Here is a 25,546-nt window from a genome sequence, read left to right as displayed (position 1 = left end):
TCAAACACACCGTCTGTACTGCACAGACACGGCATGGGGTCGGGCCCGGGCTTAGAAAACCTGGAGTCTGGGGCCTGCCCTGGCTCCCTGCTTTCTAGCTGTGCACTTTGGACAAGTGACTTACCCTCTTAGATCCTTAGTTTGGGCATCTGAGACGAGAAATTGTCAGTGCCTAACTCACACAGCGATGGAAGGATTAGACAGAGCAGTGGAGGACAGAGAGAGTGCAAGTTGTATAAAAACACATATATACTAAGGTAAGGATGATGATGAAGAAGAAAGCAACTTATAGCAGAGGTCAGCAAACTCCTTCTGTAGAGGGTCCAAGAGTCAGTCGTTTAGGTTTGCGGGCCAAGAGGTCTCTGTCACAACTACTCACTCTGCCACTGCAGCATGAAAGCAGCCACAGACAAGACAGAAGCAAACGAGTGTGGCTGTGTTCCAATACGTCTTTATTAAAGGATGCTTAATTCGGAATTTCACACAATTTTCATGTGTCACAAAATATTATTATTCTTTCAATTTTTTCCAATTATTTAAAAATATAAAAACCACTCTTAGCTAGTGGGCCATGCAAAAGTAGGTGGTGGGCCAGATTTGGCTCACGGGACTGTGTTTGACCACCCCTAACTAGTGGGTGAGTTTTCTTCAGTATTATCAGAATCCCTGTGGGGATGGGCTGGTTGTGCTAAGATACTGCCAACGTTCTCATGCCGCCGCTTCTGGGAAAATCTCCTTGGTGCCCCCCGTGGCCCCGATGGGCTCTGGTCAGCACAGATGTCACAATGCACTGGGGCTGTTTGCTGGTCATGGCCTGAGAGCTCACCCAGGCCAGATCCCGGCCTGTTCATCTCGCAGCTGCAGAGCCTGGCACTATGCCGGACACAGGAGATGCTCGATCAACGCTTCCACAGTGAATGTCTGCTTTGACAAATTTCTAAATTTCATTTTCAAAAAAAATTAAAGATACGATACTCCCTTCCTTGGCTGTCTCAGATGCCTATGTTTGGGTTTTTTTTTTTTTCTATTCCAAGGAACTGAAAGGATTAATGAGGTTATTTAGAAATACACATTATGTCCATTTTCACAAAGCAAGCCTTTCACTTCCTTTGGATTCTTAGGCCTGCTCTCCAGCCTCACCTGCCATCTATGCAAAGTTCTCGGCTGAGAGGGACCTCAGTTTCCTCATCTACCAATGAGGGGTCATATTTGGTACCAACTCTCTCCAGTTTTTGTGTGAACTGGAAGAGATAAAGAACTTAGCACAGCGCCTGGTGCAGAGTAAAGGCCCACTGAGGACCAGCTATTACTTTATTATCCTCCAAGACAGAAATTACTGTCCATATTTCCCAGTGAGAGATGGAGGCTCAGAGAGGCCAGGAATGTGCCTCAGAATCAAAGAGCATCAGCACCTGAATCCTGGTGTGGCCAACCCCAGGCCCTGCTCCTCGGTCAAGGGCTGAATCTAGACTCAAGCCAGGCCTGACTCTGCCTCCTGCAAGCAGCCTGGGTCTGGAGAAGAACAGCCCCAAGGCCACCCGGGGCGAGGGCTCCAAGAGGCTGACACCAGTCAGAAGCAGCTACCCCGGAGAGCACATTGGGGAGAGCCCTCAAGCCCACATTCCCTCGGCGGGTGCTCTAGCTGCACACCTTCCGGGCATCTGCACTTCCCCTCTCCATCCAAGTACCTCTGAAGTCAATGACAGGTAGGGCCTCCCAGCTGCCAGTGCCGAGCTGGGGGCTGCTGGGAAACTCAGCCCATTCCTCCAGCTGAAATTGACCTACGGGAGGACCAACCTTCCTCCCCCATACACGAAAAGAAGTGAAACCAAAATGAAATCAGACTCTGTAATAAACGCAGACCACGTTCTCCCTGCCAATATCCAGACAACGTCTATTCTGCTGCCTGTCACTCGAAAAGTAACAAAGTAACAGTGAAGTAAGTTATAACAAACCACACAGCGACTCTCCCTCTCCAATACTGAAGGGAAGGTGGGGTGGGAGCTGGGGCAGTGACAAGGGGGATCCTGGATTCCCAGCCTGCAGAAGCCAGCGGGGTCCTCAGACATTACCTCTGCCAGAACTTCCCACCCCACTGCTTTCACCATGTAAGGCTGAAGCCCAGAGAGGGGAAGGGACAGAGGCCATACAACAGGTGAGGAGCAAAGCCCTGATGAGACCCAGTGCTCCCTTCTCTGGGCCAGTGCTCTCCAGGGCAGCTGCAAGGGCCAGGGTACAGGGTGGCCCCGAGGAGGCTCCGACTTCAGCGTGTCCCCTGCTGCCTTTTGTGCTTTCTCGTTGAGAAGACCGTGCTGATCTGCTGGCACCAGCTCGCTGGACGCTTGGCAATTACATCTCCTATTATAAAACTGTCAGTTAACAAATTGATCTTCTGAGGGATGATTTAGTCTCCCATTTGTCTGGGGCTGATCGATTCATTGGGAGGCAACGAGTTCAGAGTCAGAAAAACCTGATCGTGAATCCTGGCTCTGTCGCTCATTAGGCAGGTGTCATAGCTTCCTTTCTCTCTCAGGGCATCTGTTTTCTCAGCCATAAAATGGGGATAGCAATAACCCTATCTGGCCAGATTATTAATACTATAATAGTATTAATAATGGGTCCCAATGCTATGCCTTAGGGACCAGGATAAGTGGTTTATGTATATAATCTTTCACCTTCACAGCAATCCTAGGGGGCGGGTCCTATTAGTATTCCCATTGTACAGATGAGGAAACCAAGGCTCAGTGAGGCTAAGCATCCTGCTTAAGATCACACAGCAAGTTAGAGGCAGAGCTGAGATGCCAATCCAGGCCCCTATGTCTACAGAGTCTGCACTGACCCGGAAGCTCTTCCTTCTGTGCTGGCTAACACTACAGCCCCAGCTGCTGTGTGCTTTGTGCCAAGTCTCTCTCTCCAGCCTCAGGGAGGAAGCTGGGCCGTCAGATGACCCAGCAGACCCTGCGCGTATCTATCCTACGCCTTTCTTACCAAAAGAACTTCTATTTTATTCAGCATCACCCGCAATATGTTTCAGGGGAGGGGAGCGCTGCTGGCACAGGTGTGGTCAATTTGTGGAATTCCAGCAAACTGTCCGCACATGAGAAGTGCACTTTTTGCAAGTGTATCATATTTCAATTTAAAAGCTTAAAAAAGAGAGACACAAGAATCATGATGTTTTCAAATTGCTTTCAACTGGAAGAGAGAGAGCGAGCGAGACAGGAAGCAGACACGGTGAATGGTTAACAATTTGTGAATGGAGGTGAAGGGAATACAGGTGTTTGTTGTACCCTTCCTTCAAATTTTCTGTAGCCTTGAAATTTATCAAGTCAAAAAGGTGGAGAAGAGACACGAGGAAGAGCTATATCGTTCCTTGTCCCTGGGTGATGGCGGGAGGATGTGATGCCTGGAACCACATCAGTTCCGCCTCTAATGTGCTGTGTGATCTTAGGCAAGGTACCTCTCTGAGCCTCAGTTTCCTCATCTGTGCAATGGGAATAATAATAGGACCCACCTACTAGGGTTGCTGTGAAGATGAAAGGAGATTATACATATAAATCACTTGTCACGATAACTATTCACAGCACGCACTGAAGCAAACAGGAGCAAAACAATGGAAGACACCGGGTCCTTGACAAGGTCATTGAGTCACTGAACCAACCAGTTCAGAAACAGCTCCATCTGCAGACTTTCAGTCCCATAAGAGAACAGACTTACTCCCTTGCATATTGTATATCCTACATAATTTGGGCTTCTCATTACTGATAAATTATGCTCCCTTTCCTAAGGAAACAATCTGAAACTCAGACAAAAGTGCATTCATAATGGGAAAAATATAAAAACATCCTAATTAGGTAGGGACAAGGATAAAATTAAACAAATTATAGTACATCTGTAGGGTGGAATATTATGTAGCTGTCAAAAATGATGTCAGAAAATTGTTTCATGGCTTAGGAAAACAATCTAATACTGATATGTGAAATATACAAAAATGCAAAATATAAAAGGTTGGAATAAAACACAGCCACATATTAATAGTAGGCTAGATTTAGGTACTTAATTAAATGCTTCAATACTTTCTGTATTTAAAATGGTTATCTATTATTTTTATAATAATAATTTAAACAGTAGGTTTCTAAACTAGATTTGTGACACGTATAAATGTTGGAAACAAAACTATATGTGAGATCACCTATATAAAACGCATCCAAAATTGGAAAGAAACATAATATGTTGAGTCATTACCACAGAATTGTGAGATTATAGGTAACTGTTTTCTACCTTTCTATAAGACACACACATTTGTTATACATTTTCTGTAGTGAGCACATGTTGCTTTATAATTTTAACAATAAATCCAACTCTTTAAAATACCAATTTATAACTTTTAGTTCCAATATCGTTGCTTTCACACCCTATGTCTGGCCTTTTGCTTCGATCGATTCGATAGATTTTCATTGAGTGCTGAATATGTACCTAATACAGTGTAATAATAATTATTACGACTGCCTTTTATTAGACACTGTGATCATTACTTCATAAGCATTATCTGTAATCCTTTCAACAGCCCCATCAAGTATTAAGGGAGTTGAATTAAATCTGCCTAAGGCCACAGCCTGCCAGCAACAGACTCAGGATTCAAATCCTGGTCTATTACACATACTTGGCTGCTCCCCCTCTTCCATCTGTAGTAAAAGAAACACAACTCACCGCAAAATATAACGCTGTTAAAAAATCGAAAATCTCAAGGAAGCTCACAGAAGGAAGAAATGGTATCGGGCTGTGAGACCCAGGAAGTTTCAAGAAGGAGGTGGTGAGGCCCTGAGCCTTCAAGTGGGGATGGAGAAGGGAGAGCCTGGCCTTCAGGAGGGAGGGAACACCGTGGATGATGGCCCGGAAAAGGGAGTGTGTCGTCCATTCCTGGGGACCGCAGTGTAGGCCGTGTGGACTAGGGTAAAAGAGTGGGTTAGGAGGGGGGCCGGCCCGGTGGCGCAGCAGTTAAGTTCGCATGTTCTGCCTCCACGGCCCCGGGGTTCACAGGTTCAGATCCCGGGTGCGGACATGGCACCGTTTGGCAAGCCATGCTGTAGCAGCCATCCCACATAGAAAGTAGAGGAAGATGGGCACGGATGTTAGCTCAGGACCAGTCTTCCTCGGCAAAAAGAGGAGGATTGGCAGCACGTGTTAGCTCAGGGCTAATCGTCCTCAAACAAACAAAAAAAGGATAGGTTAGGGGGAAAGAGCAAAAATGGAAACCTTGGGTGATGGAGGGCCCCGAATGCCAAGTTTGGGATTTAAATTTTATTTACTGGGAAATAGCTGACCACTGAACATTCTCTAGTCTCCATGGAGTGGGGGTGGGTTCAGGAGTAGTGTGCTTTGATAAGAGCATTTGGGCAGGATCACGAGGGTGAATGAGGGGAAGGGAACCCAAGAGGCAGGGGTGGGGACATCTGGGAGGCGCTAAGCTAACTCTGTCCACATATATTACCTCTTTCGGGGACACTGACGTACAGAGGTTTCAATGAATTGTCTGAAGTCTCGCCACCAGGAAAAAGCTGAGGCAGGTTTGAACTCCAGTCCACCTGACCTCATGCCCACCCACCTCTGTGGGGCAGGATGAAGCGGTGGTCCAAGAACGGCAGTGCAGGACTGTCCCCCGGCCTGATGGGGGGTGGGGGAAGGCTTGCGCCCGCAGTGCCCTGCCTGAGCTCCACAGGTATGTGGGACTCGAGCCCAGGTCCCACCCCCCAGCCTCTGCGGGACCAGTCAGCTGCACCCTTGGGGCACTCCCTGTTTTCATCTGCTGCTCCACGGCAGGCTCTGTGCCTGAGCTGGGAGCAAGCTCTCAGTCTTGCCAGGGGCATCCCAGGAGGCTTACCTCGGAGCAGGGAGCAGAGCTCCGAGGAGCAGAGACATCTCTGTTCAAGCAAAACATCATTAAGATGAGAAGCGGCACAGCTCTGACGCCCACGCGGTGCCCGTGGAGCTGTAAAGGCGCGTCCAGATAAGACGCGGGGAAGAGCTTCACCGGGGCTAGCTGTGCATCCCCAAGGACAAGGGCCGCCGCTTCTCTCCGACTTCCCACCCCCAGCCTCCGTGAAGCCGCCAGTGCTTTGTCGGAGTCTATTAGAGACGTCTTATGCAACAGAGGCTTGTCTCTGAGAAGAGACGGTTCGCTCCCTTTCATAGAACATTCTCATTGTCACTAAAGTTTCCCCGACGCGAAGCCTAGTTTGTGCCTTTCTTGCTTAGAAGAACTGGGAAGGCTCCAAGGGGATAGGCACTTTCAGAAGACAGTCAAAGCCCTAAATAGGCTGAAACTTTCTTCTGCCGGGAAGCATTCACTGAGCACTAATTCACTGCCTTGTACGTGCAAGTCAGCTCGAGGTGCCAAGTCCTTCCACACACTCTGTTACACCGATTCTCTTCCCCACATCAAAGGCAGAGAGGTCAGGGGTTATCTCCCCACTTGACAGATGAGGAAATGGAGGCTCCGAGACATTGGTGACTTGACCAATAAGTCACACTGAAACTAAGAGGCAGACCTGGGCCCCCTGACTCCAAATCCAGTCTTTCCAGCACCGCCCTCTAGCCAGCCCTGCTGGAGGCCCATGGGGAACACGGTCAGTGGGAAGTCATGCGTCCCCCAGTCCCCCACGTGCCACTTAGTAAGTCGTTGTCTCTTAGTTTCACACCTGCCCTTCTCTGTGCTGTTTTGTCTCACTGGGGCTGCAAAATCTTTCTGCGTTGCCAGCTGGGTCCCGGTGAAGTTCTGCCAACAGGGGGCGCTAGAGGAGGGAGGTAAGGCTGGAGGAGAAGGGACTTCTTCCCGCTGTTTCCTCGTGCCTTCTTGCCTGCTTCTGTTTCTCTGAGCATCACCCCAGCAGCGCCTCTTCATGCTGGCAGGGGCGGGCCCTTCCTGGAGCAGCAGCCCAACCAGCGGGCAGTTTTCCCGGTACTCGTGGAACTAGCTGCTTGTACCTGCCTCCCCAAACACCAGCCATCAGGCACCCCCTTCTCAGTGGTCTGGCACTAGCCGAGCAGCCTCTCCCCCCCTCCCTCTCAGGTCTGAGTTCCAGCCTCACAGGGCCCTCCTCCAGGTTTCTACACTTCAGTAATTCCAATTGCTTCCTTTCTTCCCTCAGCCCAAGGGCTGGAGGAAGCAGCTACCTCCATTATACCACCGTGTTCTATTTTTCCCTTTCACTTACCTGGTTCGCAAATTTATATCTAGTTACAATTTCTTATATTAAGTTCTGTCTGTTCAAATGACAGGTGCGGTTCCTTGCTCCTGAGTGGCCACTGACCCATAGACTGTAGCTGAGGGTCATTAGTCTGTCATGAGCAATGGGGCCATGAAACAAGGCAGAAACAGATCATCACTAGAGTGCCTGGCACATAGTAGGGCCTCGAGAAATAGCTATTGAATGAAAAAAGAATAAAAAAGAATAATGGAATAAAGGAGGTGTCCGTGTTGAAGGAACTCTTGGGCAGCGACTCAAGCAGGAAAGGCCATAGGAGAGGTCGTGTTAGGACACAGCTCTTGCAGAAGAGTTTCAGCCATTTGGAAGACAAGGACTAAACATGAGGAGTGACTAGCATCTCAAGCATTGCTCTAGGAAGGCTGTCATGGGGCCAGGCTGGGGTTATGACACAACTTGTCATCCTGTCACTGGTCAGAAGCATCCAAGATTCTCACGTATTGACATCACAGCCAACCTCGACTTACCTAGCCAGGAGAGCTGCTCTCCTTGGTCCTGATGGTCACCCATCCCATGGTTCCTGAGAGGGGACTGCCTTGGGGTGGTTACCGGCCTCTGCAAGTAGAGAGGCCTCCAGACAGAGGCAGGGGTCACCTGCGTCTGTGGCCTCCTGGCCACAGGCCTGGCAGCCACTGCCCTGACTGCTCACTTGGGTCTAACAACCAGAATCATGGGGATTTGCTGTCTGCATCTGTCCAGGGAGAAAGAATGAGCATCTGGAAAAAGTAAGGGAAATACCCTGAAGCTACTTTGGGTTCTGGAATGATCTCTTGAGAATCCAGCCACTATCACACAACTCCAGCCACGTCCCTATCACACATCTACCTGTCTCTCTAGACCCAAAGCTCTGAATTTGACCCACCTGGATGCCAAGACTATCTGCTCTGATCCAGGTGCATTCCTGGCCAGGCAACCTCAAGCACAAAGGCCTAGAGGAAAAGATAAGTAAGATGTCCTCAGGGGTCTGGAGAACATGGAATCTGGCCCGGCTGGAGGTGAAGGTCTATGCTGAGGGTTTCTGAGAAACCATTTCACTGTGGAGGACGCCTGCTGTTCTCTCATATCCAGTATCCATTACTCACTCTTCGAGTGATGGAAACCGAAGTTTGCTTTGGGGAACCACCCCTCTTGGACTCTTGGTGCCTGGGTTCTGCCTGGGCTGACCACACTGCCATATCCAGGGGCTGGTATGTGACCCTGCCGGACCCATCAGTATATTTCACTCCTTCGCTCCAGTCACTGGTTCGGAAATGAGCATCTCGCACAAGTGGGACAAATTCAGAGCCAATCCCAGGGCTCTTAATGAAGTTATTGGGGAAGGGTCATGCTCTTTCTGCTGTGGAAACTAAGACAGAGAAGTGTCAGCCTGCAACTGCTGGCAGCCATCTCTGCCACTTCACGAGGAGAGTCAGAGAATGGAGCCAAACAGAGGAAATCAGAGCCATGAGATGGAGAGGGACATATGAGCCCCTAGATCCAGCCCTGCCTGAAGGCTTCCATCCTTGAACTAATATACTTCCTTTTTTCTCAAACCGCTTTGAGTTAGATTTCCATCACTCCAGATTGAGAGAGTCCTGACCAAAGCGTGTCATAGGGTGAATGAGTTACACACCCAGATGCTTGACTGGGGATTTACAGGGGATCATTAGACCCATGGAGGGACATACCTCTGCTAAAGGCCTTCAGAAGCTCCCTGTTGTTTGCAGGATAAAACCCCAACTTCTTAACCATAGTTTCAGGGTTTTCAAGGATCAAGCCCTTGCTAGTCTCTCCAGCCCCATCACACACCACTTTTCCTCCCAATCTCTATATTCTGGCTGCCCTGGACTGTAGGTTTCTGGAATGTGCCATTATCTCCTGGCTCAGACTTCTATGCCTGTTGCCCTCTTCCTGGAATCTTCTTCACCTGCAGACCTCCTGCTATTCCTTCAAACTCACACCTTCAGGGAGGTACGCCCTGATCCCAGAGGGAGCTGCCTCCCCGTCAGGACCCGACCCCCAGCAGTTCTTTCTTCTAACGCTCCACATGCCTGGAAGAACTCATTCAATGCCTGCCCCACCCCAGAAGGTAAGCTCCGTGGAGTCCGCTCCAGGCTGCCCTCATCTCCACTCCATCGCCAGGGCCAGAATTGATGCCCAGTAAGTACCACTTGCTGGCTGCCTGAGTGAGATACATACCGCAGGCAGCCACTGGCAGGTAGGAGTGGAGGACCTCAAAACCAGGCGGAGGAGACCCTCTGGGTCAGCGACTTAGGTGTGAGGGGGTCAAAGCCCAGGCAAAAGTCGTGACCCCAGGGAGGGAAAGGAAGGAAAGACTATGTGAAAAGTGGGAATGGAAGAGCCAGAAGAAGTGGATCAGCTTTGATCACAGCTGGAAAAAGAATCTTTAAAGAGACACCCAGACCGTGAGCCCTATGAGTGAGGGAATGTGAGGTCATTGCTGGGAGTGATGCTGGCACGCTGCTCTGTGGAGAGGGGACAAAGCCTCAGCACTTTGCAGGACCCAGGAGAGATGGCAGGTGGGTGATGCAGCCATCAGTCAGCAGCGGAGGCCAGAATAGAGCAGGGAGAGCATCCGGGATTGTGTCCCCTGGAATGGGGAGAGCACGATGGGAAATTCCACCCTCCAACACCACCTGGCTAAAGCTGAGCTGCATAGTAATGGGGGCTCCGCAAACAAGGTGCCTGCGTCGAGCCGAGTGAGTGTTCCCTCTTTGCAGTTCTCCTCGGGAGCAGGCATGTTGTTCTGAGAGGCTCACCAGGCGCTGCGCATAACTGCCTCCTCGGGTGATGGCTGCTCGGACCAGGGCAGAACTTCACAAAGCCCAACCTCAAGGTCTTGCAGGATAGGGTAAAGGACGTATTCAAGAAGGAGGAAAAACCTCAACCAAAGGGAGCTGTGGAGCCCCCTGCTGCCCTTTCCTGCAGGGAGGCACCGTGGGACCTCAGAGCCCAAAGCCTCTCCCACATCTGCCTTCCAACCTCCACATCTGGGAAGGGATCAGAATCAGGCAGGGAGAAGCCAACTCAGGCCTCTCAAACACCTATTGAGTTCCTACTGTTTACTAGCAAAAGAGATGGAGGAACCTACAGTCAAATGAGGAAGCAGGCACAGAAACAGAACAGGGCAAGACATGTAATAAACATGGGGCACTTTGGGAACATGGGAGAGGGGCTTTGAGCCCAGCAGAGGTGGGGGGGATATCAAGGAAGGCTGCCTGGGGGAGGCGACATCTGAGTAGAGTCTTGAAGGAGTGTAGTGCCTGGTACAAGTAGATGCTCAAATACCAACCAATGAATGGCCAGATGGAAGGATGAATGGGGAGGGAGGATGTTCCAGGGAGGAAACGAGCTGGTTCAGTCTGTTCTCCATCCCAGAGGCGTAGTGGGTTCTGTAGCTTTCCTAAGGCCTTGTAAACTGCACGACATTTTATGGGGTGTGTCTAACAGGTGGGTATTGCCTCTGTTATCATTTGGGGTCAGGGATAAAGTGCTCCTGTCGGCTTGTACTGGGGGCCACTGAGAAAGAAGAACCGAGGCCCAGCTGCCTCCCCCTCAAATCAACAGGATGCTCTTTAAATATGTAAGAGATGCACCAGGACACTGCCAGCACTGTCTGGTTTTCTTCAAAGTGGATGAAAAATGTGCTTAATATTCATGCTCCATTGCAAAGAGGAGCGGACAGGGGCCAAAGAGAAGGAAACAACTTTGGGTAAAAAATGACTAGTGTCATTTCATGTCTCCCAACCCAAACTAATATTCCTTGAAGTTGGCCTTAAGCCACCTCCTTCAGGAAGTCTTCCTTGCCTACAAATGCCCCCTCCCTCTCTCCCCCAAATGCCTTTCCACTTCACTCGTTGCCACGTTAGGACTTGGGGTGTCAGTTACTGCACTGCCCATGGGGCCTCTCCCCTCCCAGGTCTCCTGCAGCATCTATAATAAGGCTCAGTTTACAGGTAAGAATACTGAGGGCTGGAGAGGGGTCAGCGGCTGCTGGCCCAAGGTTGCACCGCTAGTCGGTGCTGGAGTCAGACTTCAAGCCCGGGTGATGCCAAACCTCTGCTCTCTGCCACGCTTCCACCAGCCCCTCCACACCTCACAGCCTCCCCATCCCATTTTGGGCCGTCTCTCCACCTCGCCGCGTTGTCTCCTGGGGGCACTGTCTGGCAGCGTCTGGTGGAGTGCCTCAGAGCAAAGAGCCGGGATTCACATTTTCGTTATCTGTCCTGTGCCATCTCCCCATTTCTGGGCGCAGGGTAGGTGCTGACAGCGTGAAGCGCAGAGAGGAAGCATCTGTCCTTGTGCTTTCACTATTCAGATGAGAAAACTGGAGCCCAGAGAGGGGAAGTGACTTGAAGAAGCATGGAGTGGAATCGAGCAGGTGGCCGGCTAGCCCTGCCCTTGTACTTAACACACAGTGGACACTAAATTATGCTATTGCTATATTATGTATAACATATATAATATAAATGCATAGTATATCTAGAATATATATTACATATAATATACAATAATACACACCATGTATCTCATGTCACCATCATTGTCATCGTCGTCATTTGTCAGCGTCTGAATGAGAACATTAAACTCGGCATGTCTCAGTAGTGGGAGTTCTCAGGATTTCACACGTGTGGGTTTCTGGTTCATGGAGCAAACAGGAGGACTGCAGGTGACCCATTTCCAGGCAAACAGAGGCCAATAGAGAAAGACAATAACACATCACTACATTTGTGACGTGCTTTATAATTGACAAATTTCTTAATGGAAAGATCACTGAATTTGGCATCAGAAGATCTGTGGCTGGGACCGTTTCTGTCATTCAACAACTGGGTGCCTGACTAAGCATTTGTTTTCTGTGGGCTTCAGTCTCCTTCCTTGCAGAATGAAGCAGTGAGATGAACTCGGAAGAGAAAATTATATGGTACACGGGCCCTAACTCCCCATTGCGGTGCCCATGGCAGCCATTACTAATTGATGGCCGCACTCTTTGTGCTATGCCCAGTTGAGGACACTGCCCCTGGTAGCCACCACCATTGGCTGAAGTGAACATGCTGGACGAAACCAGTTAGCCACACTGGGGTGGATCTTTCTACAACCCACTCCAGCGCCTACCTTCTGGCTCTGTAAGTCTCCTCACTGATGCTCAGAGCAACCTGGGGAGGCTGGAAAGGCAGGTATTACCTCTCCCCACGTGGCACGATGAGCGGTCAGAGGCTCGAGCAAGCTCAGGTCCAGACAGCTGGTGAGTGGGGGTGTGATCACGCAGGAGACCCTCTGAGCTGGCCTGGAAGGGACAGTCACTAGTCTTCTGTAGTCCCCAACTACAGAGGACTCCTAGTCCCTCCGTCAGTGACCGGGGTCAGGGGAGGCAATAGCAAGAGCTTCATTTGCCCTCTGTCACCCCAAGGCGGCCGACGGGGGTCCTCTCCTCCGGACATGTGGGACCACTCTGCAAACCAGGAAGCGGCTGAAGTTTCTGACTCCTTTTCCTTCTCTTCACCTCCTTAGGAGCCCAGCTCCGTTGACTATGTTTTTCAACCAGCTCCCTCTCTCCTGACACACACACACACACACACACACACACACACATGCCTCAAATTGTTTCTAGAACCTTCTCCTTTCATTTGAAAGGGGAACTGGTTGACAGTGGCTTAAAGTGAGACTTCCTCCCACTCTGGGCAGCCACCTGGGCTGGTGGGAAGAGGACTGAGACTGAACATGGCTTCTTGTCTGGCTGCTGCGGCCTTGGGGGAAGTCGCTGTCTTTCTCTTGGCCTCAGTTTCCCATCCAGCTTGCCCTTCTACGACCGCCTGCTTATGATTTACAAGAGAAGTTCTGACTCATTGGCAGGGGCTGAACGCTGATGGCGCTCACCCCGACGCTGGTGGTAGGGTGGGGTCGAGGGTTTCCAGGAGCCCGTGAATTCCACTTTCCATCCTCCACTTAAAATGCACTTAGTGGTCAACATGCTCTGGGGAAACGAAAAACGAGAATGAGGAAAGGAGGGCACAGGCCTATGCTGAGTGGCTATCGCGTGTCAAACACTACAGCAAACACGTCCATGTGCTAGCTCATGGGGAAAGTGCTAATTCACCACTTTATGCATGACGGAACCAGGGTTCAGAGAGGTTAAGCAACTTGCCTCTGATCACACAGCTAGCAAATGGCAGGCCTGGGATTCACACCGAATACTTCTGACTGCAAAGCTCATGTCTTCACGCTCCACTGTGGAGTTCTCACATAGTAGGAAGCATGGAGCTGAGGAGGCACCACACCATCCCTGCCTCACAGAACCCCCAGCCTAGCAGGGAGACAGGCCAGCCACCCAAGTAATTGTGCTGCAGGGCCAAGCACAAAAGGCCAGGTGCAATCCAAGAGGCACAGACAAGGACAGACTTATGGAAGAAGTGGCATCTCTTCAGGATGATCAGGCTTCCGATATATTAACGACAACCACAAACAATAATAACAATGATAAACACTTACCTGTGCCAGTTCCCTTCACTATCTCATTACTCCCATTTTAAAGAGGAGGCCACCAAGGCACAGAGAGGCTAAGCAACATATCCAAGGTCACACAGCTGGGAAGGGACGGAGCCTGGATTGATTCCCTGCAGGCAGGCTGGCTGCAGAGCTCACGCTCTTAACCACCTCACTCTGCTGCTTCTCGCAGCCTTTCCCTCCCCTGTCTGCCACCTGAGGAGGTGGAAGGGGACCTGGGCAGTCACGTGAAAGCCTCCGGTCACCTTCCTCTCTTAACAGGGAAGTGACGGGCCCAGGAGGAGTGGGAAGAGTGGAGGAACAGAGCTCAGCTCCCCTCCTCCCAGCTCAGCTACCCTGCTGCTTGCTGCTCCTCCCGCAATGCCGGTGGGATGCTGGGCCCGCCCTCCCCTTGCAGAACAGGGCAGGCTTTGGAGAGAGAAGACAAGCCCCAGGCCCTGTGAGTGGCCTGTGGTGTGCGGCGCTTCGGCAACACGGGCGTAGCAAACTACCTACAAGAACAGCTCTGTAGAACAAGGTGTTCTCTGGTCTCCGTCTGCGTACCTGTGCAGACGGTACTGTCAGCAGGTGTGCTGGAGGGGAGCCCGGCTCGGGAGGGTGAGTGCTGGCAGATGGTTTGCCCCGTCAGTCCCGCTCCCACTAAGTAATGAAGATGGTGTGGGCTTTGGGATGAGGCACATGGATTGGAATCCCACCATGCCACGTCATAGCTGTGTGACCTTGAGTAAATACCTAACGTCTCTGAGCATCCTATCCGTAAAGTGGGAATACCAGTACTCCACACAGAATCCCGTGAGGATTAAAGGAGATAATAGACATAAAGTATCTCATATCACACCCAAATCACTCTCAAAATAAATATATCTGAGCCTCCCTAAAAACCAGTGACACCATAGAATGTAACTCGCTAAAAAGACCCAAGAATCAGAAGTTAAAGTGGGGACGGGACTAAATTGTGTTTCTCATTAACACATACCCGATCTGATGAGAAACAGTTGACACACAGTTTCTCATTTCACCTTCTTATCGGTGAATGACATTGTACCCATTTTACAGATGAAGGAACTAAGGATCCCAGACGCTCAAGATCTTCCACGCAGGAGCGGCACTTTCTCCACTCCTCCCCCTTTCCCTCCGTCAGTTCAAAGCTCCCAGTTTCACTTGCTAATTTTGTACAGAGTCGATTTCCGGTTCTATTTTGTCCCTGGTTCCTGCAATCTGAAAATGCGCTCTGCACCGATCATTGCGTCTATTCTGGTACATCAGCCGTGTCCACGTGGGTCTCCACGAGCGGCCCCTGCCCCCCACCAAGTCTCCATCTGAGCCCAGCCTGAGCTCTGTTCCCCAATTTCCAAAGGCCTGTTTCACATCCACCCACAGCCGCCCCACGACATCTCAGATTCTAGGTGGCCAAAAGCAGCTCACCCCACCCCCAAATCTCCTTTTTCCGGTTCCCCATTTTTGTGAGTACCATCTCTCTTCTGATCACCCAGCAGTGATGTCTTAGGTGTCTCCTTGTTTCTTTTCTCTCCTTGGACGTCGCCCCCCCATTCCCTTCCCCACACAACGCTCCGATTAGGACTCTTAAACACCACTCTGAAGATGACCCCACTGTGCTCCGTAACTCCCCACTGTCACCTTATAAAGTCACATCTCTCGATATAGCTCTCCATTCAAAGCTTAAAAACTCCAATCTCAGTCGATTTCTTTCTTTCTGTGTTACAGCAAAATGGGTAACTCACGGCTCCCACAATATAGCTCACTCTTAATTAGTAGTCGTAATAAACACCATCAGTGTCGTAAGCACTTTGCATACATTGTCATATTAATTCCTCACCCTGCGAAGTAGATGATGTGCAACCAGTGTGGTTGCCTAGGGCCCGGGGCTCAGAAAGTTCCCACAGCCGGTTTAATGCTCTGCTGTCACTGTTTTGAAATCCTTAATAATTTTTGAACAAGGAGCCTCACATTTGCATTTTGCGCTGGGCCCTACAAACTACGCAGCCAGTGTTGGAAGTAGGTAGTGTTATTACCCCCATTTTACAGATGCGAGAACCAAGGCCACACAGCTACAAAGGCCTGGAACTCTTGCCAATAGCTGCATCGTACTCAGGCCCTACCGCACGGCCGACCCATACTATGTGCTTATTATGTGCTGTTCCTTCAAGTACCCCACTTCATCCTCACACCCACCTTGCAAAAATGGGTGGCATTTCCTGTCCTTTCATTTCCTGAAAGTTATAGGACTTTCTCACAATCACAAAGCTTGTAAGTGGCAGAGCCAGAATTCAGCTCTGGGTCTGCCTGACCTCCAGCCCAGTGCCTTCCTGCTGCCAGGAGACTCAGGATAAAAACAGTGACCTCGCCGCTCCAGGGCCAGTCCTGGCATCTGGCGAGCACCGAACAGGAGGCAGAGGCTCCATGGAGACCTCTAAAAATGAAGCCAGACTGCACGGAGCGCTCTGAGAGCCAGAGGGCCCTCCTTCTTCCTCTCGAAAGCTGTCTCCAAAAGCAGCCCTGCCACGGGCTGCGGCCACTACTTTTCCATGCAGTGCAAGGGAGAAACAGAACAGATTGCTGGAGCAATTACACCATCACACAGAAGACCCAGAGAGACTAGGGGTGGCGGGAGGAGATGCCGTTTCTTAATGGCCTGCCTCTAGATTTAGCCTAAAATACCTGAATCTCTGACCCTTTCAGAGGGCAGGGCAAGGTGAGAGCAGAGTTGGGGGTTCCAGCACCACTGGACTTCTGTACCAGGAAGTGCCCGCCTGCCAGCGTGCGGCCCCATCAGCGCCATCCTTACAGGGACTCACCATATGGCAGGACAGGAAACTCCAACCGGAAAACAGGCAGTGAAAACCACAGGGCAGCCCATCTAGGTGGAATCTGGCAAGATGCTTCTTCAAGGATGTTAACTCAACAATGGGGAGCTGGCCTGCTCCACGGGTGCCAGCTTCCCTCAGGGGCTGGGGAGGTGGGATGGGTGACTACACAAGGCAGCCTTGAGTTTCAGCCCCAATTACGGAAGGGGCTCCCTTCCTCTCTCTTGCTTCCCCCCGGGAGTCAACCTCTACCTGTCAGGGAGGGGATGTGTGTTTGGGGCTGAGGGAGAGGGGTGCACAGATCCCCCATCTGCGTACACATGTGCTTTAAAGGGGCCTTTAAAAATACTGATGCCAGGGCCCCTCTCCTAGAGACGCTGATTCGTTTGAGTGGGGCTCAGACATCTGTGTTTCTATCAAACCCTCCAGGTAATTCTGAGCACAGCCAGTGAGGAACAACTGGTAGGTACAATAGGTGTAAATGCATTTGGGAGTTTAGGCTTTATACTCTAGTTTTGGTTCTTTACTTTTTGAGGGACTTTGAACAAGTGTATGTGTATCTTGGAGCCTCAGTTTCCCCATCTATAAGTGGGGATGAAACCCTCCCTTCCTGGCACATTGTCAGTGCTCAATCAATGTGTGGACTGACCAAATGGGTGAATGACGTAAGGAGACGGGTAAATGCATCAACAAATGGCAGAGTTCACTCCTGCAGGCACACGAGGATGGGCACTTGTCTTAGGTCGGGCTGCCAGAAGCAAGCTCTGGCCAGGAATGAAGCAGTCCATTTGTAAGGTGGTCCCAAGAAGCATCAGCAGAGGAGTTTAGAAGTGAGAACCAAAGGGGAAGGAAGCAGAAGAGGGTGCGTTAATGAGCCCATTACCACTGTGGACAATTGAGGCTCAGTCCCTCTGGGACCTCTGGGAAACACTGCAGAATGTGCTAGGGTATTTATCCCCAGCTCTCAGCATCCATGGCTTGCGGGCTGCTCTGGGGTGTTTCCGCCCTGTCCTGCTTGTGGGCTGAGACGAGCCTTCAGCAGAGCGTTGGAGAGCCACAGGTGTTTTCAGCAGGATTCCCGTCGGCAGCTTGTGCGGTGGTAAGTGGCAAGGGGATGTGGATGAGGCACCAAAAGCATCTTCCCCTGATAGGAGTCACCCTGCACTGGGCTGGGGAGGGAAGGGGGGCGGGAGGGAAAAGACCCCCTGGTGATAGTGGGCCACCCTCCTTGCACCACACAGCTCATGGCAACATGAACATCTAGCAATGCAAAGGCCTGTTTGTCCCAACTTGCCTGTCTCCTTGGCAGTTCTGAGGCTAGAGCAGTGTTTCTCAATCTCTGCTCTGTTGACGTTTTGGGCTGGTTGACATTCTTTGTTGTGGGAGGCTGTTCCGTGGATTGTAGGATTTTTAGCAGCATCCCTGGCCTCTCTCCCCTAGATGACAGTAGCACCTGCAGTAAATGACAACCAGACTTGTCCCCAGACATTATTAAATGTCCCCTGGGAGGCAAAGTCATCCCCAGTTGAGAACCACTGGGTTCAATGGATGCCTTGCATCATTCCCTAGATCCTGGCAGTTTCCTACCCAGACTTTCTCGTTTCATCCTGACCAGGCCCTGGCTCTGCTTAGTCTCTGCTCAGATGGATGCTGCACTTGGAATGCATCCCAGAGACAGGTGGTGGTGGAACTCAGCTGTGAAGTGTGCTGCCCAAGTCCTGAGCAATAGGTGGGGAAAGTTAAGCGGCAGTGGTGGCATCGGCATCACAGTCGGGCTGCGAGGACCACACAAGGCGGGGAAGTTGGGCAGCTTCTGGTTGAGCAGCCCACGCAGCAATCAGTCCCAGAGGCCAAGGGCTTCGTCAGACCATCCTGAAGCCAGATGGAGGGGGACGGCAGGCTGACCCGACCAGGGGCGCTGAGGAAGAGCTGTCAGTGCTCCGTGAGGCTATACCATCCTAAAGTCACTCAGGGAGCGAGTGCAGAGCCAGCCAGGAAAGGAGTCCAAGACTGCCCCCAAATTGCTTGTTCTTTCCATTATACCAGGTGGCATCCTGATTATAGGGGAGGGCCTGAGACCCCTCCCCACAGGACAGGAACAATGCTCTGAATAAACCCAGGTACCCTGAGTCACTGGTGCTGACAGCCAACTTGCCGGCCCTCAGTCCTCCCAAAGATGTAGCCAGCCTCCCCGGCTCGCCTGTGGTCCATCACGTCTAAGAAGCCAAGCCTGGACGTGGAGGGTTTTGTTTCTCTCCTGGTCTGCCCCTCAACTGCCTTTCTTTTATGCTTCCCTCCAGGATGCCCATGCAATGAGTGTACCACTCAAAGGGCACAAGGTGGCATCCAGCCCTATGGCAGAAATGGCTCACCGTGAAACCCAGAAGCCAGCTGAGCACAGACTCCAAAGGTGGGCAGTGGGGTTCCAAGCCGGCTCTGCTATCAGCACCCCAACTCCTGCCTTTGTTTTCTGGGCTGTCAGTGTAGCAGCCTACCTCGTCTAACCGAGAAAAACACCAAGCAGAAACGGAGCAGCCTCGGTCCCTGAGCCTGGCACCTGCTGAAATCTTCAGGAGGCCTGAGCAGGGATGCGTGACCCCTGGGGAAGAGCTCTGGCAAGTGCAAAGGCTGCAAGGGGTGGGTTTCACACACATGCACACACTCGCACATACCGACACACACTTACAGCAGCTCCGGAAAGTGGCAGTTTTGTACATCCCTACCCCTGTCCTGCCATTCACATTCACATGCATAATTAAAATTCCCCTGGGAGATAAGAGAGCTGAGGAGGAAGCAAGGGACTATGCTGGCTGGAATTAACTCTCTAGGAATGCAAGAGTGTGTCAGGACACGCCTGTATGGGTGTAAGGACACACAAACAGAGAATTAGCAAGTTTTCTATCTATGACCCTATCTATCTCATCTGTATTTATGAGAAAACCGTACCCCAAAGCGATTAAGGGGTTTCGACAGCACAGCAGAGCGGTGGGACTCAAACCTGGGTCTTCAGATGCAGACCTGAACAATTAGAGCAGAGTTAGAACAATCTGCTCCCGCGGTTTAAGGGGGAAAGAAGGAAGGGACCGGAATTCTTGGGCTATCATCACGTAAACGGGAATTGTGATCCTGCTGACATTCCTAATAATTCTGTCCTGAGACTGAGAAAAACAACAGACATAATAATAACAACCAGGCCCATGACACTTCACATCCGTCACCTGTTGTGATCCTCATGACAACAACGGGAGGTTACAGGTGAGGAAACTGAGCCTCAAAAACGTTGAGTAATGCCAGAAACTATCAACTTCAAACTAGAGACTTACAAGTGTCAAGCTAATATTATTATCATTATCAGCATCACAGCCCTATTTTTCAACCACACTATAAGATATCTTAAGGGCAGAGAGTCGTGCCTTGTCCATGTCTGAATCCCCCTCCAGTCCCAACCAACAACTTGACATATAGTCATCATGATCAATAGACATTTGACGATGAGGTCACTTATGTAACACATGAAACCCAGCAGGGAGAAGAGAAAAATGCTCACATTCAGAAACTTTACGGGCTCTAAACTCTAAAAGAGTAGTTTCTCATCCTTGAAAAACAAAGATTGATACTGCAGGAGCTCCCGGGATCTCCAGGCTCAGAATAATACCCTCCAAGTCCTTTACACAGGACCAGGCCAGCCCTTTGGCTCCTGACCAGACAGTATGATTTCATGAGCACCAGAAAGCATTCTCTTTCTGAAAAGAAAAATCTCCTTTACGGTCTGAAATTCTCACTGTCCACCCCTCAAGGAAAGGCAATGACAAATTCAATTAGATGTCTGTGATCAGCTCATGACACCTCACCAAGGATTGGTTTATAAGATGGGCTCCTGCCTCACAGAGGATCCTCAAGAAAAGAACACAGACAGGTCTGTTTTGATAAGAAATAAGTGTGTTAACAGTCGAAAGCTTTAGGTATCGTGACACCCTTTGGGGGCTTGGGCCCCTCCATGGATGGTACAAGGGTCCTAGCCAGCTAGAGTTGAAGAAAAGGGGAATGCAGACAAACCTTGAGAAGCTTCTTCTCTTCTAGAGACACAATTTCCTTCTGCACAAATTAAGGTTGAGCGAGGCGAGGGATGATCCAGCAGCAGTAACCCAGGTCAAGCGGCCAGCGTCAGAGTTATGGCTGCGGCCAGCCCTGGACAGGGCCCACCCACAGAGAGAGGCGATCTCATGGGAATTCCTAGGCAAGGATCTCTGCCATCCCCTCTCTGGCTTGGCCAGTGATGTTTCTGGGCTGGAGGCTGGAGCAGAGGCCTTCTCCGCAGAGACCGAGCAGAACACACAGAGCTCAACATTGAGTGGGAGCCCAAGTTCTGCAAGTTACCAAAGGAGGACCAGAGGTTGTGAAACTGAAGGGATCAGAAGCAGATACTACACGCCGAGGACCCAGGACCCAGGGAAGGGGTACCCACCAGCCAGTCAAGTCATCAACACAGTGCTATGGTCCCAGGTTCTCTCTTCTGTGTCGTGGGGACAAGCTGCCATGGTGGGGGGCGGGCTGGAGAGAGGGGATGGCTGTGCTCAAAGGGCCAGGGCAGAATGGCCAGGCCACAGCTCTCCCTGTAGGAGCAGGCCCAGACTTGGGGTGCACAGGTGCCTTTCTGCACTGCCCAGCACGGCAGGGATGCAAATTCCAGAGTGAAGACCGAGCAGGCAGGAATGCCCTAATTTTCAATTACTGTGTTCGCACCAAATGGAGCTCTGCAGCGCTCCCTCCACTCGGGCTGTATTTGACTTTGCATCACGCAACCTCCTGAATATATAGACACAGAGAGCGGCGGTTCAGTCCTGCTCACTCTTCCGACCAGGCCGCCATGGGGCGTGAGCCGCAGCCCAGCGTTTACACACAGGCTTATTAAAGCAAATAGGATTTGTGGCCCAGATTGCAAACAGACCCTCCTTCTGGGAAGCGCATTCGCTGTGATCCTTGGGCCGTTTCTTACAGAGCACATGCCACCACTGCGCCTCAGAAATAACTTGCCAGGCCCACTCCCCTTGTCCCCAGAGACCCGTAAAGGAACATTTTCATGCATCGTCCCACTACCTGGTCCAGGGAAGGAAAGTTCTGATTTCTGCCATAATCTCCCGCAGAGGTGGTACTGCCTTTTACCGAGATACATTCTCCATGCTCTCAATCCTCTTCCTGGCTTCAGTTTCCCCATCTGAAAAAAGGGCAGATTCCATGGGAGGCTTTCTAAGGGTCCTTCCTCCACAGATGTCTGTGTTTCCGGGGAAGCACTGGAAAGTGGGGAGCACTCTGGTTGAGAGTCAGGGGCCCTGGAGTCCAGCCCCAAACTTCCCCTTTCTTCAGTGAGCGATCCTGAGTAATGCCTTCCCAATTCCGGAGTCTCAGTGTCTCCAGCTGCAAGGTGAGGGGGCAAATTCAAGGATCTCTGAGCACTCTTATCTCATGTGCTCTTCTCCAGCAGCCAGTATGTGTGTGTGTGTGTGTGTGTGTGTGTGTGTGTGTGTGTGTGTGTGTGTTGGCCATCTTAGCTATCTTTGCCTGCCTGGTACCCCGCCACACCACCCCCATCCACATGACTGGATTTTCCCCTTGGGGAGCCACCCTCGAGAGGCGTGCCATCTTGGTGGGAGTGTCCATCAAGGCGTGCTTCCTGACAGGTTGGCGGAGACTCAGGCAAGACCAGCCAGCTTCCCCTTTCCTAGAAGCTGACTTGAAGCAAGCGCCCCTGGGATGGAAAGATTGGGAGGCCCATCCATCCATAGAGGCCAGTCCTGAAGAGACTGCCCATGGACTCCTCCTCCCTAGGTCCTTGGAGATTGCTGGCTCCTCTCCTTTCTGAGGCCACTGTTCACAGCCTAGTTCTGATTTTGTGGGTTGCCTCCTAGTCATCCATTCATTTGCGTGCTTAAGTCCTACAGTCTGCTCAGATTTCACCTTCTCCGTGAAGCCCGTCCTGGTCTCCCTATTTCTAATTGCAGCCCCTTCGGCTTTTCCTGTCTTCCTACCCGGGTCCATTTCCCCTGCAGAACTTTCATATCTTTTAAAAATTGTACTATTTTAAAATTGTCTAATTTACTTTATATTTTGTGCATTAACCATCTCTCCCCACTAGAACATCAGTTTCATGAGGGTGGGCATTTGTGTCCGCTTTGTCCATTGCTGAATTCTCAGTGCTCAGAACAGTGCTTGGCATGTGGTAGGTGCCCATAAATATTGGTTGAATGAATGAATTTATGAATTGAGGCTGAAAGTAACTACAGTTTGGGTACTAACCCTAACTGATCCTGTCTCCTGTCCCCCCTCCAGATCCCTCTCTGGCTGGGGAGCCCTTTGCAGGGTCTTTGCCCTTTTGCCCTTTGCCCTTTGCCCTTTTCATGCAGGGAGCATGAAGCCTGAACAAAAGCAGGGATCACGGCCCATATATGAGGGGTCCTCTGGGGAGAGATGCCGGCCCAGACTTCTTCCCCGGTCGTGTGGTTCGCTTTTCTCCTTCCAGCTTCCTCATTTCCCCTTTCCCGCATATCCTGGACCAGCCTCTGGAATCTAAGCCACTTTCATTTAAGGAACCTCAAAGTCTTCCTCTGTTTGCTAAGAAAGTCAGAGCCAAAGAAGAAAAGAGAAAAGGAAAAAACCAGACAGGTCTCAGTGGGCTAGAACCTGAAAACCAATTTGATATCCCAATTTTCTGGATTTAATAACTCATGCTCCTGTGGAATCAAGGTCATAAATACTAAAGAGAGTTCCAGGCAAGCCCACCAAAATCCAGTGGGCTCAGCTGGAGACCTTGATTCCATCTCTCTGCTCTGGTCCCATCAATAATTTCCTCTCCCAATTCTCCATCTCTTTGGCCTGGGCCCCATCACTGCCCTCTCATGCTTTGTCTCCATCTCTGCCTCTTTGTTCCCCTGCTCACTGAACAAAGACCTCCCCCAAGGCCCCATTCTCACTGTACATTTCAACCTCAGGGATTCCATCCTCCCCCTTGATGTCAAGCAAGTTGAAGATTCCCCCAAATTCTTCTTTAAACCCCCCAAATCTCAAAATGTTTGATGGCCACCTCTCCTTGAAATCTCCTGGGCCCTGTAACAATCTTGACTCCCTCTTCCCTTAACTTCTCTGCACCCCAAACTGGATGGTCTCTCTTAGATCATCTGTAAAATGGGGTATTCATTCCTTTCTTAAATAACCTTAGAGTGAGTTAACAATATAATTCAGGTAAAGGTGCTTTGTAAATGGTACCAATGTTACTTGGCTGAATTCAGTCTCAGGCTGTGAAATGCCTGGCCTTTATTTCCACAACCTCATATGGTGGGTCCAGCCACACATTCGGAGTCACACTTATGTGTCCCCATCCCCCCAAGAGCCTTCCCAGGCCCGGGCCCCAGGTTCCAAGCCTTGGTTTTCACTTCACATGGACCCCTGGTACAAGCCCAACCTGCTTTCCCTCCTCATCTGTGCTGCATCCTCCCGGTGCTCTCTTCTGATGGAAGAGCCAGGGTGGGCCCAAGGAGGAGGGTGGGGGTGGGGAGGAGAGTGGCACTGTGAAGCCCTGTGCCTGGTGACGTCCACGTGTGAGCCTGTCCCATCTTCAGCCACTCCAGGAGGAAGGTCATTATCCTCAATGCACAGATGAGCAAACAAGGCTCCGAGAGGGTCAGTGACATGTCCAAGGTCACTGACTTGTCAGGAGACTGCTTGGTTCTCCCTCTATCAGGCTGCCTGTGGAGAAGGGTGAGAAAGACAGACACTGCAAGCCCCCAGGACAAACTTGCTCTTGCAAAGATTCCCTTCAAAACCAGAGAGTGAGACGAGGTGGTCCTGGGGGCGGAATTGGGCAGGGGGAAGGAGAGGTGTCTGTGCCCAAGGAGGGCGGAGGGAGGACGGTGCCTGTGCTCGGTCATGCTAATTTTGACATTTTCCTGTGCGTCTGCTTGTCATCATCAACTTATAATTTAACCTCGTCGTGGCGATGCCTCCAGAATGTCAACAAGGCTTGCTGGAATTTCATTCCAGCCTGGCAGCTGGCCCCTGGTATTTCTGATACAAATGACGTGCAGCTGCATTCTGGCCCTGTCGTCTTTCTCCCCCATCTAGCAAATGGCAGCATTAGGCACACTTAATCCAGAGAGATATTCCACGCACCGAGAAGAGGGCTTGTCAGTTCCATCAGGGGCATTTCCTATGGACTGCTCTGCCTGAACCAATTAACCCAGAGTAATTGCTGAAAAGCATTAGATATTGATGATGGATAAGGGGGCCAACCCCGAGGATGGCTGGAGAGAAAGTGGAGCATAATGAAACTTCCCTGTGTCTGCCCAGCATTTGCTGCTTTCTAAAACCTCCTGCCTGCACTGCCGCAATGGTCTGGTGACGTAGGCTGGGGAGCTGGTGGTGTTTCCATTTCACAAAAGTGAAAATTAAACCTCAGAGAGGGAAATGATCCCAAGTTCACCAGGATAAAGAAACACAAAAGACAAACTCCGTGTCTAGATTTTGCACTCGTTTATTCATTCATCCAACACGTATTTATTGAGCACCTGAAGACAAAAATCATGACTGCGGCAGAACTAGGCAACTTTAACGGAGACAAGGAAGACCCTGGAATGGTTCAAGATTTTGCTTATCTTGGTTCAGTCATCAGTTTAAATGGAGACTGCGGCCAGGAAGTCAAGAGAAGACGGCGACTCGGACGGGCAACAGTGAAAGAATTAGGGAACTTCATCAGGTATAAGGACGTGCCGCTAGAGTGCAAGGCCAAGGGTGTCCACACTCTTGTATTCCCAATCTCTACACATGGATGTGAAAGCTGGACAGCGAAGAAGACTGAAGGGAAAAAACGGATTCATTTAAAATATGGTGTTGGAGGAGAGCTTGACGGATACCTGGACTGCCGGAAAGACAGACGAGCGAGTCCTGGAGCAAATGAACCCTGAGCTA

General features: G+C 50.8%; 1 protein-coding gene and 1 long non-coding RNA gene across 2 annotated transcripts in view; both read right to left on the bottom strand.

The window, feature by feature from the left end:
- ASIC2 (acid sensing ion channel subunit 2) overlaps positions 1–25,546 on the bottom strand; it is a 996,512-nt gene that overhangs the window by 831,221 nt on the left and 139,745 nt on the right. The window lies entirely within an intron of this gene.
- On the bottom strand, positions 11,784–13,956 carry LOC138916173 (uncharacterized). Its single transcript, XR_011423038.1, has 3 exons — positions 13,749–13,956; positions 12,375–13,233; positions 11,784–11,925 (listed from the first exon to the last, which is right to left on the bottom strand). It is a non-coding gene; the product is annotated as an uncharacterized lncRNA (long non-coding RNA).

Source organism: Equus caballus, chromosome 11 (assembly GCF_041296265.1).
Source record: "Equus caballus isolate H_3958 breed thoroughbred chromosome 11, TB-T2T, whole genome shotgun sequence".
NCBI classification, from domain to species: domain Eukaryota; kingdom Metazoa; phylum Chordata; class Mammalia; order Perissodactyla; family Equidae; genus Equus; species Equus caballus.
Note: the sequence above shows the minus strand (reverse complement) of the source record. Positions and strands in the feature narration are given on the sequence as shown.